Source organism: Bos taurus, chromosome 10 (assembly GCF_002263795.3).
Source record: "Bos taurus isolate L1 Dominette 01449 registration number 42190680 breed Hereford chromosome 10, ARS-UCD2.0, whole genome shotgun sequence".
NCBI classification, from domain to species: domain Eukaryota; kingdom Metazoa; phylum Chordata; class Mammalia; order Artiodactyla; family Bovidae; genus Bos; species Bos taurus.
Genome location: NC_037337.1, coordinates 48,347,457 through 48,362,316, shown reverse-complemented (window position 1 = coordinate 48,362,316; position 14,860 = coordinate 48,347,457). Strand labels below are relative to the sequence as shown.

General features: G+C 40.2%; 1 long non-coding RNA gene across 7 annotated transcripts in view; it reads right to left on the bottom strand.

Annotated features, from left to right (window-relative positions):
* The window catches only part of LOC132346370 (uncharacterized), a 284,917-nt gene that overhangs the window by 227,131 nt on the left and 42,926 nt on the right, over window positions 1-14,860 (bottom strand). The window contains exon 5 of one of the 7 annotated variants that reach the window (XR_009496198.1): window positions 1,999-2,146. The exons of the other annotated variants lie outside the window; for them this stretch is intronic. This is a non-coding gene — a long non-coding RNA (uncharacterized lncRNA). The remainder of the gene's footprint in view (window positions 1-1,998; window positions 2,147-14,860) is intronic. 7 annotated transcript variants of the gene reach the window in all.

Genomic DNA, 14,860 nt, shown 5'->3' with positions numbered 1-14,860 from the left:
TAAACCACAAATAATAAAAGTTAAATTCTAATTTAACACTAATCTCAAGTATACTAGAGAAAAGACTGAATTATCTCTCTGTTCTCCCTTTAAAAATACTATAAATGTGGCATAGGAAGAGGAAGTCAAGGATTGAGCTGTGTTGGGTACTTAATAAATAAAAGTATTTTACTTTTATGGACTTTTTTGTGGTATCTGGCAGCTTTTTGAACTAACAATTTTTGTGGTTTCTTTTCTCATTCCAAACAAATATTACCTAGTATATTTAAGTTTGTATCTGTAATTGTTTACTTTTTTTTCTTAAAGACGGGCTGTCAAAAATGCTTCAGGTTCCACAAATCTTTGACCTCCCCCTGGTTCAGAAGCTAGCAGAAAGAACAGAAGTTATATGCCAAATATAGGGCAGCATGAAAAAGAAAATATTTTAAAAAGAATCAAATAGAAAATCTAGAAATAAAAATATCAAGTCAGTGAAAAAAATTCAATGAAAGAGGTGAACAGAAAACTAGACAGAACCACTGAGAGATTAACTGAAATATAAAAATAGATATAAGAACACTTCAAAATGCAACACAGAAAGAAAATATGAAAAAGAGTTAAGACACATGAAAGTTACAGATTTCCAACATACACATTATGAGTTCCACATGGAAATAGAAAGAATGAAAACGAGTAAATATTCAAAGAGATAATACTCAAGAATTGTCTAGAAATGAAAACCAAAGTCCTCATATTGTTGAAATGTACAAAATCATGAGAAGAATAAATTAAAGCAAATGCACACATATACACACTGTAATAAAACAGTATATTATAAAAAAGAGACAACTTTAAAAGCCATCAGAGACAAAAAGATAAATTAACAAGCTTTAAATAAAATTAGGCTGACTGAGGATTTCAATCAGCAACAGCAGGCGCTAGAAGACAATGGAACATGCTATCCAGTTAAACCACCATTCAAAAATGAATGCTAGGGACTTTCCTATAATTCTATAAAACGTATTTGGCTAGTACTCTTCAAAGTGTAAAGATCATGAAAGATAAAGAAAAGTGAGGAACTACCCCAAACTGGTGTAGACGAAGATTAACTAAATGCAGTGTGTGATCCTGGATTGAATCCTGGATTGGATCTAGATCCTAGAAAAGTATAACTTAGGACCAATTGAAAAAATGTAAATATGGTTTATAGAATAGCAACGAGTATTATACTAATGCTAATTTCCTAGTTTTGATCATTTTACTGTGATTATTTGAGGGTGAAGAAGAAGGATATGCTAAAATTAGCTGTACTACTTTTGCAACTCTCTGTAAGTCTGAAATTATTATAAAACTTAAGAAATAAAAATATACTTAAAAGATTCCATATCAACATTTTAGGAGTACCATTAAAGAATAAAAACAAAGAAAAGACAGGAAACTTAAGCATTCCTACTGAAAACATTAAGAGGGAGAAAAACAGAAGCAAAGAAATAGCTTGTGAATACAGAACAAAGTAAGATGGTAATGTATAGTAAAAAGATATTAGCAAAACGGGAAGCAGAATTTATAGCAAAATGCATGAAAATAAGAATGTAGTTTAGGATGATTAACACAAGCTGCTATGACTGACCAACTCCCCAAATCCAAATGGTATAATATGTAAAGTCTGACATCAGTGACAAGGCCTATGTCACCTGGAACATATGGTCTCCAGGATGATCTCCAGAACTCATCAGATGGCCTCAAGCTAACAGCAAGGATGCAGAGCACAAACTACATACGCCACAAAGAGGGGACACTATAATGCTAACAGGGAAAGCAGCATCAGCGAGATGTAACAATCATGAATTTCTGTGTGCCCAGCAGTTTCTTCTCACATAAAGCAAAAAGTGACAAGAGTTACACTGATACGCTGACAAATTGAAACCACGCGTGGGAATTCTTCACACGTCAATTAGAGATTACTGTTAGCTGCTCAGTTGTGTCCAACTCTTTGCAACCATAGAGACTGTGGCTCACCAGGCTCCTCTTTCCATGTGATTTCTGAGGCAAGAATACTAGAGTGGGTAGCCATTCCCTTCTCCAGATGATCTTCCTGACCCAGGGATCGAACCCAGGTCTCCTGCATTGCAGGCAGATTCTTTACCATCTGAGCCACCAGGAAAGCCTAGTAAGAGATCAAATAAACCACAAATTAGCAGAAAGATAGAATTTGAGCAGCACTAATGCCAGTTTCAATCTAATAGTAATACAAAGAGCCCTGCCACCCATGTGGAGAATGCACATTCTTTTCACATACGTGGAACGTCATAAGTTGATTACCTACTGAATCATAAAGGTTGTTTCCAGAAGCCCCATGGAGTCTGTCATTAAGAATTCACAATATTACTTGAAAGTAATTATAAAAAAATAAAGCAGAAAAAGATAAAAGACATAAATTTAGAAAATTAAAGTCATACTGCTAGGTAACCAATGAGTTAAAGAAAAAAAATATAGACTTGGAGGTTATGAAATATTTGGAACTGAATAAAAGTGAAAGCAATATATATTAAAATTATGCTACCTGACGAAGGAAAGAATTATAGAAAATTTGTAGTCTTAAATTCATGAATTAAATATTGAAAATAAATGAGTTAAATATTCAATTTAGGGAGTTGGAAAAGAAAAACAGAGCCAACCCAGAGAAAGTAAAAGAGAATAAATTTAAAAGATATGAGCAAAATCTTATAGAAAAATATATTAATGGTCTATAAAACCAAAAGCTGATTTTTGAGTGACCAGTCAGGAAAAGAAAACCTCAAGCAAGTCTACCCAATGAAAAAGTAAAGAAAAAGTGATAAATTGTATCTGCAAAGAGTATCCTATGAAAGAATTGAATTATTATAAATTAAAAAAATTAGATGACATAGAAAATTATAGACAGATGATAAAGAGATATAGACATGGCTATATAAATAGATTTGTGTGTTTTTAGACACATACACACCCATACACACATTAAAACCCAAGAAAAACTAGAATAACAATAAACCAGTAACAAATAAACTGAACTGCAACTCAGTAAGTGGCTTTGTACATGACAAAAGGTGAATTAAATCCCTGGATCATACTCCACACAAAAATAAACCCTGGATAATTAAATGCCTATAAGTAAAAAAAAATCAAACTTTTAAAATCATTATAATGAAATACAGAATATATTTTGAAATAATAGTTAAAGCTAGCTATTTGGATCTGAACACAAGCCACGTAAAGACTTCCTAAAATCATTAAGAAAAAGACAAAATATGCCACTAGCAAAATGTCAAATATATGGTTAAGCAATTCATCAAAGGTGGAACACAGTGTCTCTAATGATAAGTTACATGCACATTTAAAACTGAAGACACGATCAGGTAACTTAAAACCAAGGGTTGGAGAAAATATGGAAAAACAATAACTCTAATACATTTCTGCTGGCAGAAGTATAGACTGCTATAGTCACTTTAGAGAGCAATTTAGCAATTACCTATCTAGTTCAACAATTCCATTCCTAATCTAATACCTTTCAGTATTACCATACCTACATTCTCCTTAAAAAGAAAACTAATCCAAATAGTTTACATGTTTTATCAAATCCTCAGAAATAAATTCTCACATATAATCCTTATTTTTCCAGTTTCAAGCAACTGGAGAAAAAAATGAAAATTATGCTGTTCATTTTATATAACTTGATACCAAAACCAGAAATCCTCACACATTTTTACAAGGAGAACGGTACAAAATTACTCACTGCATTATCATCTGAAATAATCAATGTCCACAAAACAGAAACATCCATCAGTAAGGAAATGGACACATTACGTATGCTAAGTCACTTCAGTTGTGTCTGACTCTTTGTGACCCCATGGACTGTATGTAGCCTGCCATGCTCCCCTGTCCATGGGATTTTCTAGGCAAGAATACTGGAGTAGGTTGCTACTGCCTTCCTCAGAGGATCTTCCTGACCCAGGGATCACACCCATGCCACTTAGGTCTCCTGCATAGGCGGGCAGGTTCTTTGCCGCTAGTGCCACCTGGGAAGCCCCTGGACACATTATAGAATACTCATACAATGAACTACTATACAGCTGTTGAAACAAATGCACTGAGCTATCTGTATCAACATAGATTGCAATAACACAAAAATGAGTGAAAACAGAAAGTTGGGAACCCTGAGGTTGCTACGCTGTGATTTGTAGCAAACAGAAGTAAATAGATAAATAGACATCACATGAAATTTCTGTGAGTGGAGAGAAAGGAAAGTGAATGGGAGTGAGAAGGGGTACAAGGAGACTTCAACTTGCCTGGAGAGAAAGAGAGCCAAAGATTGAAACAAAACCAAGTTCCTTCCAACTCCTTCTGTCCAGGCTAGTGCCACATACAGGGTCTATGCAGTTAAGAGACAGGTGGTTTTTTTTTTTTTAATATACATTTATTTATTTTAATTGGAGGTTAATTAATTTACAATATTGTATTGGTTTTGCCATACATCAACATGAATCCACCACAGGTATACACGTGTTCCCCATCCTGAACACCCCTCCCTCCACCCTCCCCGTACCATCCCTCTGGGTCATCCCAGTGCACCAGCTCCAAGCAACCAGTATCATGCATCGAACTTGGACTGGTGATTTGTTTCATATATGATATTATACATGTTTCAATGCCATTCTCCCAAATTATCCCACCCTCTCCCTCTCCCACAGAGTCCAAAAGACTGTTCTATACATCCGTGTCTCTTTTGCTGTCTCGCATACAGGGTTATCGTTACCATCTTTCTAAATTCCATATATATGCATTAGTATACTGTATTGGTGTTTTTCTTTCTGGCTTACTTCACTATGTATAATACCCTCCAGTTTCATCCACCTCATTAGAACTGATTCAAATGTATTCTTTTTAATGGCTGAGTAACACTCCATTGTACATATGTACTACAGCTTTCTTATCCATTCATCTGCTGATGGACATCTAGATTGCTTCCATGTCTTGGCTATTATAAACAGTGCTGCAATGAACATTAGGGTACACGTGAAGAGACAGTTTTATTGCATCAAATTTGAACTGTGTGCACCTATTATATCTACATCCCATGGGCCACTTTGTTGCACCCAGAAATCTTTTAAAAGTTTCTCAACCTTCTCCCCTTATAAGTACCAAAAGACTACAGCTGGCTTCCCTGACTTTTGGTTGTCATAAGAAGTCTATTATTGTCTGAGATCCGGGGACACAAGCATCTCTGGTTTTCTCTTTCCTTTTCAGGCTCTGCCTGCTCCTTTGAAGACCTTACCACATTCAAAAGTTAGTGTGCCCTGCTTTTCTGTGCAGGCTCTTGAAAATTAGAGCAATATAGCATAGTAATCAGAGTACAGTATATGCAGTCCAGTTGTTGGGACCCTATTCTGTCTGTGTGACCCTGGGTGAGGCACCTGACCTCTCTGTGCCTCAATTTCAGCCTCCCATAACATGGAATAAAAATAAGAGGTACCAGGAAGTTTATTGGGAGGTTTATGTAATAAGAGGTCACCTTTGTTGCATGCTTACTATGTGTCAGTCACTAGATTAAGTGCTCGACCTGTCTTAACTAAGCTAATCCTCTTAACCATCCTACAAGTTGGACATTTTTCTATGTTCATACAGTTGAGGACGGGGAAATATAAATAGGTTAAATTATTCATCTAAACTTACACAGTGAGCAAACAGTTTGCCCCTACTTATTGTGGTTTTGAGCCCTCTGCTACAGAACCTTCTGGTAAAAGAAGGATATAGATGTTCTTAGGGTGCTTAGACCCAGAAAACACTCAATACATGTTAGCTGCTATAATTGACATTCATACCCAAACTATTCAGCAAACACACACTTCTCCGAATTCACCAGGTTTTATCCACGAAGAGAACCACTCAGCATAAGACTCACTCCTGGGACCAAACCTGTGAGGTCCCACCCTACTTCCAAAGAAAAGTGTCAGAGAGGGGAGAGAGCCGCTGCTACGTTGACCACGTGGCTCTGTCTCTGCAAACCCGCCCCTTAAGAAGTGTGGCCATGAGCACCACAGCCTGGCAATGAGCATCTGTTTCAAGTTACTTCTGTGCTTTAGTTTTCTAAGCCTTAAAATAATGCAAACGGTTCATGAATAGGGAGGGACTCCTCCTAGGTCGTCTCCCACCAGCCAATTCAAAAGGTACAGTCTTCTTGAAGGAGTATATATTGTGTGTTAAATAAGTAACTGGCTTACTTAGAGACAAACTGCTTCAACCTAAAGGAATGAGAATCTCTGAGATGAGTCAAACTTCTGAAAGGGTGTTTTCAGCTGAGATGCTGCTTTGGTGTCTATAGGACCTGAGGAACGAATTAACAAGAAATGCCTCCCTAACCTAAACGGTCAAAGAATGTTTATGTCAATTAAGATTCCTATAATACAAAGGAATACTGTGATGCCAATAAAAATCACAGTTTTAAGAGTTTTTAATGATATGGGGAAAATCTTGTGATAGAATGTTCAGTGGAAAGGCAGGATATGTAACTGCATATAAATTGCAATCTCAGCTATATATAAGATAAGCACAGAAGAAAGACTGAAAAAATGCAGTAAATGTTAACAATGTTTATCTCTAAATGGTGAGATCCCAGATAATTTGTAGATCTCTCTTTAGACTTCTTGGTGTGTTTGCAGTTTCTACAAAGCACCTCTTACTTTTGTGTGAAAGAAGGTTAACTTTTTAAAATTTTCTTGAAACATTCCTATCAAAACCAGCACCCCATCCACGTTCATCCACCAAGGGCAGCCAAGAATGAACACACATGGAGTCAGAGAGCTCTTTCTGGGCTCTCACCTTTCCAGCCACCAGTCAGGGAAGCTTGAGGAAGGCACTGTAAGCCTTCAGTTGCTTTTGGACAAACATTGATAAAAGTCACAGCTCCACCTCACCTAGATACTGTCAGCACAACGTGATGGAAGAGCAGTGAAAGGGCTTTGCAAACTCAAGTATTAGTACTATGGCAATGGCACCCCACTCCCGTACTCTTGCCTGGAAAATCCCATGGACGGAGGAGCCTGGTAGGCTGCAGTCCATGGGGTTGCAAAGAGTCAGACATGACTGAGCGACTTCACTTTTCACTTTAACCTTCATCTAGTTTTGTTCGCTCTATCATAATGGCACGGGCACTGGGTACTGCCCTCTGCTCTCAGATGCACTTATGCACAGTATGTTTAGGTATAAGAGAACCCTAAGTACAACTGTCTCTTACTAACTCCTCTGCCAGGCCATTCTCTGCCACTTCCCCAGCACCCCATCACCTTTGCAGTGACCTGCTGCTGCCAAGGGACTCACAGCCTCACCTCCTTACCTAGAGGAGCTTAGTGTTTGAGCAGGAGAAGGATGACACTATCCTGGATGCTTCCTATGAAGTGGGTACCAGGAAAGGGCAGGTGCAGGAAAAATAAAACAAGCAAACAAACAAACAAAAAAACAGAAAAGGCAGCACCAGAATTCAGAAGGGAGAGGGCAACATTTCAGGAACTGCAGCATCTTATGGTTCCGGTTTCTCCACCAGCCAGAGAAACGTGGAGAAAGCTCTATCAGCATCTGGTTGACTTTCCACAATCAGTGAGTGTCCCGTTCCCTAACCAGAGACATCCTTAATGAACTCTGACCTTTCATAGCCCTTATAGGTTGCAAAATATGTTGACATAAGTTTTCTCTCTTGATCTTTGCAACACGTTTGTGAGAAAATACCATCATTTCCATCATAAAGACAGATGATAAAACAAGAGCTTGGATAATTAAAATGTATCATTCAAGGCCATACATTTAACTCTAAAGAATCCAGTTTGATCTTAGTTAATCAAACTGCATCTGGTGCCAGTTCTTCCAGTTTTTCGCAACTTACATCTTGTTAGATTTTTATTGGCTGATACTATTCCACCATGTTGATTCATGGTGGCTCAGATGGTAAAGTGTCTGATTGCTCACAATGCAGGAGACCCAGGTTCTATCCCTGGGTCAGGAAGATCCCCTGGAGAAGAAAATGGCAATCCACTCCAGTACTCTAATTCCATGGACAGAGAAGCCTGGTGGACTACAGTCCATCAGGTGGCAAAGAGTCAGACACAACTGAGTGACTTCACTTTCACTTCTTTCTTTCACTGTTCCACCCATACTTTCCAGACCCTGATCCTGTTTCTATTTATGAATTTGTTTTTAAATTTTAAGAGTAGGAATTAGATAACTATTTTGGATCATTCATTCATTTACACATTTAAAAGCCTATGATGTATCAAACACTGTTTCTTGCAATAGAGAGTTAGAGGGAATAACAAGGATGAATTACATCCCTTATCTTTGTCATCCTCATTTTTGAAGGAAAAAATGCATGTGTCACATCTCTCTCACCTCCATCCCTTTATCATCTCCCTTCTGCACTGTTTCATAGGCTCCAAGCTGGTCTCTGACCTACAGCCCACCCTGCTCCTGTCTCTTAACACACCTCACAGCCATGCCTCTCTTCTGCCACAATCCCCACTTGTTATACATAGCTGCAAGAGAATAAGATTTTAAGATGGGCTGCAGGGACCCTCTGGGCCTATTTCCTCCCTCTGCCCCAATCTCTTCCCATTTCCTCTGCACTGAGTTATGCTCTGGTGAAAAGCCACTCAGATCTCCAACCCACTGGACTTTGCTCATTCCCAGCTTTGCCCACACAGAACTTTCTGCTCAGTATGCCCCTTCTTTATCCTTGCCTTGCACATTTCCATTCAGCCTTTATTTAAAAAAACAAAAACTCAGATGCTTCCTTTTCTTCGAATGCTTTTCTGATATCTTCCTTTCCTCTCAGAAGCCACATCTCCTCACATGGAGTGAACCCCCTGGTCACGCTGCATTGTCAATTTTCTATACCTGTCTCTTCTTCTAGACCCCAGAGAGCAGAGGGGATTATAGTGACATCTTAGCATCTAGCTCACAGCCAACTTGGAACATGGTAAAGTCTCAATAAATAGCTTTTAATTGAATTTACTGAATTGGGAAAACAAAGGGTGTTCCTAATCATATGCTTACTCCCCACCTAATAAAAATCTATTGTTGTCTTCTCATATCTTCTAGTCTGGTAGAAGGAAGGGTGGAGGAAGGATCATGGGATTCCACATATTTTCTGTTTTAATGTGTTAATCTTAAAACCATTCATTATGTCATGTTTATTACATATTTGTTACAAGTTGAATGAATGTTTCTTGGGTTTTGTGTGCAAGGATTAAAAAACAAGTTTGGAGCAGCGACAAGGGGCTCTGCCTTACAGAGCATATAGTGGTGTTAGACATACTCTCTACCTGCAAGGAGACAAGCTGGTTCTATGGATAGGATCTGAACACTTGTGTGGGAGACTATTGATTATCCATGAGTTCAGGCTTGGGGAAGAATCAACAGTAGAGGGTAGCAACCAGAGCAAAGAGGACAGATGAACTATCTGAAAGAGAAGAAACAGAGCCAAGAGCAAAAGCTCAGGTCTTGAGTCCTGGGCTCCCTGAAATCTGAACAAATGAGGAAGAGCAGCCATCTATAATGTGAAGTGCAGCAGGAAGGTCAAGGACAAAGACAACATTCACTTTGGATGATAAGACAGACCCCCTAAGGGCAGTCTGGTTGGACTGTAACTACTGGGAGACTGGGGCCATTTCTGCAGCACCTTTTACTGCTCAACAAGTGTTTTTCCATTATTGTGTTTTCATCGACTGATTGACAACAAGGCTTAAACAGGCTCAGTGAGGTCCTTAAGCCAGATCCATTCCTCTTTCCCTCTCTCTCAATCAGAACAGGAGGAGGAGGAGTTTCCAAACTCTGGGCTCCAAAGTCAGCTAGCTCCCTGTGCTTTACTAAATACCTCCACATCAGTATTCCAACCCAAGAGTCCCTCCAAATACCCATGTAAACATTCATTTACATTTAGATTGTGCTTATTTGGATTCAGACTCTTTCCCTGAAAACTCTAACAATCCAATTATCAAGAAAACCTTTTTGGGTGGAGTCCTTCTTCTCCCCCAGGAAACTCCTCTGTTGAGCAGGAAGCAGCTCTAGGTGCTCCTGTCTGGATGGATTTGTCAGCATCCCAGTATGCTTGAGGACAAAAGTCAAAATACACGCTCTCTTCAGTAGGGGAAGATGAAGGCTAAGGAAGTATGGGATCCTTTCACTTTAAAGGGTAGAGGGAGAGCTTGTCAGGAAAACTTTAGGGAGCAAAAGCCTTGAAAAAATCACTTGGGATGGTAGAAAGATCTCTGCTCTGGAATTACAGAGAATTTCTTTCAATTCACAGTCCTGTGGCTTCTTAGCCTTTGGGCTTCAATTTATCTATACATCTCTACACAACAGGGTCAAAGAGTTTCATTAACTGTCTTATTATGTACCTTAAAAGGATGCCTTGATATTTAATGGAGCAAGGTATGTTAATATCCCTAGTACAAAGCAGACATTCAATAAATAATATGCCCTTCTTTGTGAAGAATGGGGATGGTGACTGTGGGAAAACACAGAGATTAATTTCTCCCTGGAAAGTGAGAACCTGTGGGTCAAAGCATAGAGGACTGGGCAGTGAGGGAATTCGTGTGCAAGTTCCATGTCTTGAGAATCACTTGCTCCAGTGAAAATAGTGGTTCTTTCATCATATCTTGGATGAGGAGACTCAGGGCTGAATTTAAGGACAAGTGAAAGTGAGACAGGAAGGAAGGGGCATAAAAAGAATGATACAGCCATTAAGAGCAGGATACCACAAAAAAGTGGTTAGAACCAACTAGGTCCAAGATGGCAGAAGATTCGAGTTCCAGTAGACCCTGAACCTCATCACATGCTCATTGTAATACCTTAGTTAAATGACACACCCACAGGCACCATGACAAATTAGAGGTTAACCATAAAAGCTCAAAAAGTGAATGGTGCCCCAATTCTTGGAAATGCCCACCCCTTCTCCAAATAGAATGCTGCTCCCACTCATTAGCCTATGAAACTACCCAGCCCATAAAAACTAACCAGCCCCGCAGCTTAGGAGGCTATTAGTTTCTCAGACAACCCCAGGGACTGGGGCTGCCTCTTACACCTTCTAAGATGGCCCACACTCTGTCTATGGAGTATGTATTTCTCTAAATAAATAAACTTGCTTTCACTTTACGATGTTTCACTCCTGAATCCTTTCTTGATCAAAGCCAAGATCCCTCACTTGGCAGCCTGTCCCAGGGAATCACCCCAGATCTGGGACACAGCCATGCTTTCCTACACCATATTTTTTCTACAACAAAAGAAAAGGAAGTACTTCTTTACCCAGCAGGTTATCAACATGGGGATCAGGTCATGCCTAGGGATGCACAAAATCCATTCCCTTTAAGGTATCAGGGAGCTTTCCTCTGCCTACTTATTAGAAATCCAAGACAAGTCAGAAGAAGGAAAAGAAGGAAATAAAGAACAGAATCACAATAAAACAACTGCTGCACACACTCCATGTTCTGCATACACACGAGTCAGCGTACCCTCACCCAAGCAGGCTTCAGTGCTAGAATCCCAGATCACAGCTTTGGCACACGACAAAACTATTAGCCAATATCTGTGAAGGTCCCACATGGTCTAATAGGTGTTAAAAACCCAGATGCCTTCAGTGGCTTTCAGGCAATATTTCCATAGCATTTGGTGGTCCAATATACCTTCACAGTGCTCTTCTTTGTCAACCAGCCTTTACAGTCATCTCTGAAGGACAGAAGACTCGATATTGTATATTTTGGAGATGGGATGGATGAAGAAGTCAGGACACAGAGAAGAACCTGACCAAGAAGCATGAAAGCTGATCCTGTTACTGCTCACCTTTGATGGGGCTTTAAACTGGTGCAATCTTATTATCCCTATTTCCTCATTAGTAAAAGGAAGATGTCCATGTAGCTCACTACAAATGCATGGGGAAAGAGGGATAAGGGCCTGCACTGGTATAGCCCCCAAAGCATATTCATACCCAGTTTTCTTTTAAGATCCCTTGTTGAAAGGAATATTGGGAAAATGGCAGTTTCTCCCCTTCACAGCTGAGGAATCCAAAATTCAGAGAATTTAAGTGGCTTTCTCAGGAGCAAGTCAGGAGTAGAACTGGCCCCAGTCCCGATGCCCATTCCACTCCAACCCACTGCCAATTTTTGCTATAAAAATTGATTGTAAATTATTCACAAAATATGGTGTTTCTTTTTATATATAATTTTATTGTTTCCCACTTTAACCAAAGTACTGCATATTCATCATAGAAGATTTAGAAAGAAAGAACAAATAAGTAAAAGGAAGAAAATCATGATCACCCATAACTCCATCGAAATGCAATGCTGCTTAAAGAAACAATAAAAAGACAACAGACTAAATCACCTAAGGTACAATTTTGGGGTTACTGCAAAGATGATGGAGATCAGGAGTTACATCAGACATGGGGCAGCAACCAGACATGGTGCTTTGGAGCAGAGCAGCTGTAATAAGGGGAGAAGGCAATGGCACCCCACTCCAGTACTCTTGCCTGGAAAATCCCGTGGACGGAGGAGCCTGGTAGGCTGCAGTTCATGGGGTAGCTAAGAGTTGGACACGACTCAGCAACTTCACTTTCACTTTCCACTTTCACGCATTGGAGAAGAAAATGGCAACCCACTCCAGTGTTCTTGCCTGGAGAATCCCATGGAAGGAGAAGCATGGTGGGCTGCCGTCTCTGGGGTCGCACAGAGTCGGACACGACTGAAGCGACTTAGCAGCAGCAGCAGCAGCAGCAGCAGCTGTAATAAGGAGTCATACTACAGCAGTTTAAGGAAAAGTAGAAAGACTTCTAATTCTTTGTTTTAATCTGGCTGCACCAGGTCTTAGTTGTGGTGTGCAGGATCTAGTTCCCTGATCAGGGATTGAACCTGGGCCCCTGCCCTGGGAGTGTGGAGTCTTAGCCACTAGACCACCAGGGACCTCCTCATACTTTTACTTTTTAAGGTAAATGGTATGCTGTTGGAAATGATTGAGCAGAGAGGGAAACAGCTGATGTTCTGAGAAACAAGAGAAGCACTGGAGCAGTAGGCTCAGGAGGTAGTGCCCCAGGGGAGGAATGGAATTTATGAGCTTTTTGTCTTGATCCCCTGGAGAATAAATGAGCACAGCATAGAAGGCAGGAGATGTGGTAGAGAGCCTATGGAAATTCTTAGCTGATTCCTTCTTTCTTTCATTTTTTTTTTTTTCAGTATAATAGGACACCAGGTCTGAAAGGGAGGAGGAGGAGGGGATCTGGAGGCTTAGTGGAGAAAGGTGGAAACAGCTGTCTCACAGCAGGAAAGAGGAGACAGAGCGGAGAGCTCTGTTGAGGTCCTCTATTCTGGCTTTGTGGTTTTGTCCAGCTGCAAAGGCACAGGGCTGTAGGAGACAAATGATTACATTTCATCAGGTTTGGAGTGAATCGAGGCAGAATGAAGAAGTAGGAGGTGGGTAAGGGAGGTGGGTATGCAAAGGAATTGAGATGGTAAGGAGAGAGAAGACTTCTGGGAAGTTAGAGACCTAATGTAGGTGGATCTATGACTAACAGATGAAGGGAGGTGGGAGCTGGGGTAGGAAAGGAAAGAAAGAGCTAAAAAGAGAGAAAGTCACCATCAAAGATGTGGATGTTTGCAATTGTGACTGTTGAAGGCGCTGCAGTTACTAATAAGGACAAGGTCTGGGGTTTCACCTTGACAGTGAGTGACTAAATTAGGGTGGGGCAGAATCATCAGCAATGGGAGCTCAGGGATGGGGAGGCCAAAATACTGGAAACATCACATAGGTCTATAATAAAATTATCAAGAATCGAGATAATGCCTGAGAGTGTAACGGGAAATAGAGCTAAAGTTGCAGAGAAAACATGAATAGTGACGCAAAGATAAATGGATTCCCACTACACCAGACAGTAACACTGGAAACATCACTGGGTATTGGATCTTGAAATTCTGACGATCAAAAGAGCAGCTATAGTAAGGTATTAGGTTAGTCGCTCAGTCATGTCTGACTCTTTATGACCCCATGGACTGTAAACCACTAAGCTCCTCTGTCCTTGGGATTCTCCAGGCAAGAATACTTGAGTGGGTTCCCATTCCCTTCTCCAAAGTAAGGTATTGCGTAACATGAAATGATTTAAGGATAGAGATTTCTTTTCAATACATAAGAAATCAAAGAAACAAGCAAAGGATATAAAAATCTTAAAATGCATACATTCCCAGCCTCTTCTACCTGGGGGATTCTATCATTTAAAGGTATACAGACATTTTGAATGATACATCATATATCTTTTTCTAGAGAGTGCTGAGTTTTGCCCCTGTGGACATTTTAATTACCAATGAATCACCTTGAACTAGAGGAAGCTTAGTTGTAGGCTTTGTTAGAGCAGGTCTATTTCAGCACCTTAGTCCTAAAATGTGATCTTTACTGTACCATGTGGTCTTTCTGGGATTTCTAATGGTAAGCCCAAGGGGTTTACCCAGCTCCCCTCAATCTCGGCAGTTTTCAACTCCCAATGCAACTTCTCTCCAGAAGGCAAAATTTCTGCTAAGCACTTATAGTGAAGTGAAGTGAAGTGAAAGTCACTCAGCCATGTTCGACTCTTCAACCCCCTGGACTACACAGTCCGTGGAATGCTCTACGTCAGAATACTGGAGTGGGTAGCCTATCCCTTCTCCGGGGGATCTTCCCAACCCAGGGATCGAACCCAAGTCTCCCTCACTGCAGGCAGATTCTTTACCAACTGAGCTAGTGAGCTACTCTTAATTTCCTCCTGGGCTCCTAAAATCTCATCCTATATTTGCTCAATTCAGGGGGGCAGTTCAGGAATGGAGGGAAGCTTATATGCAGC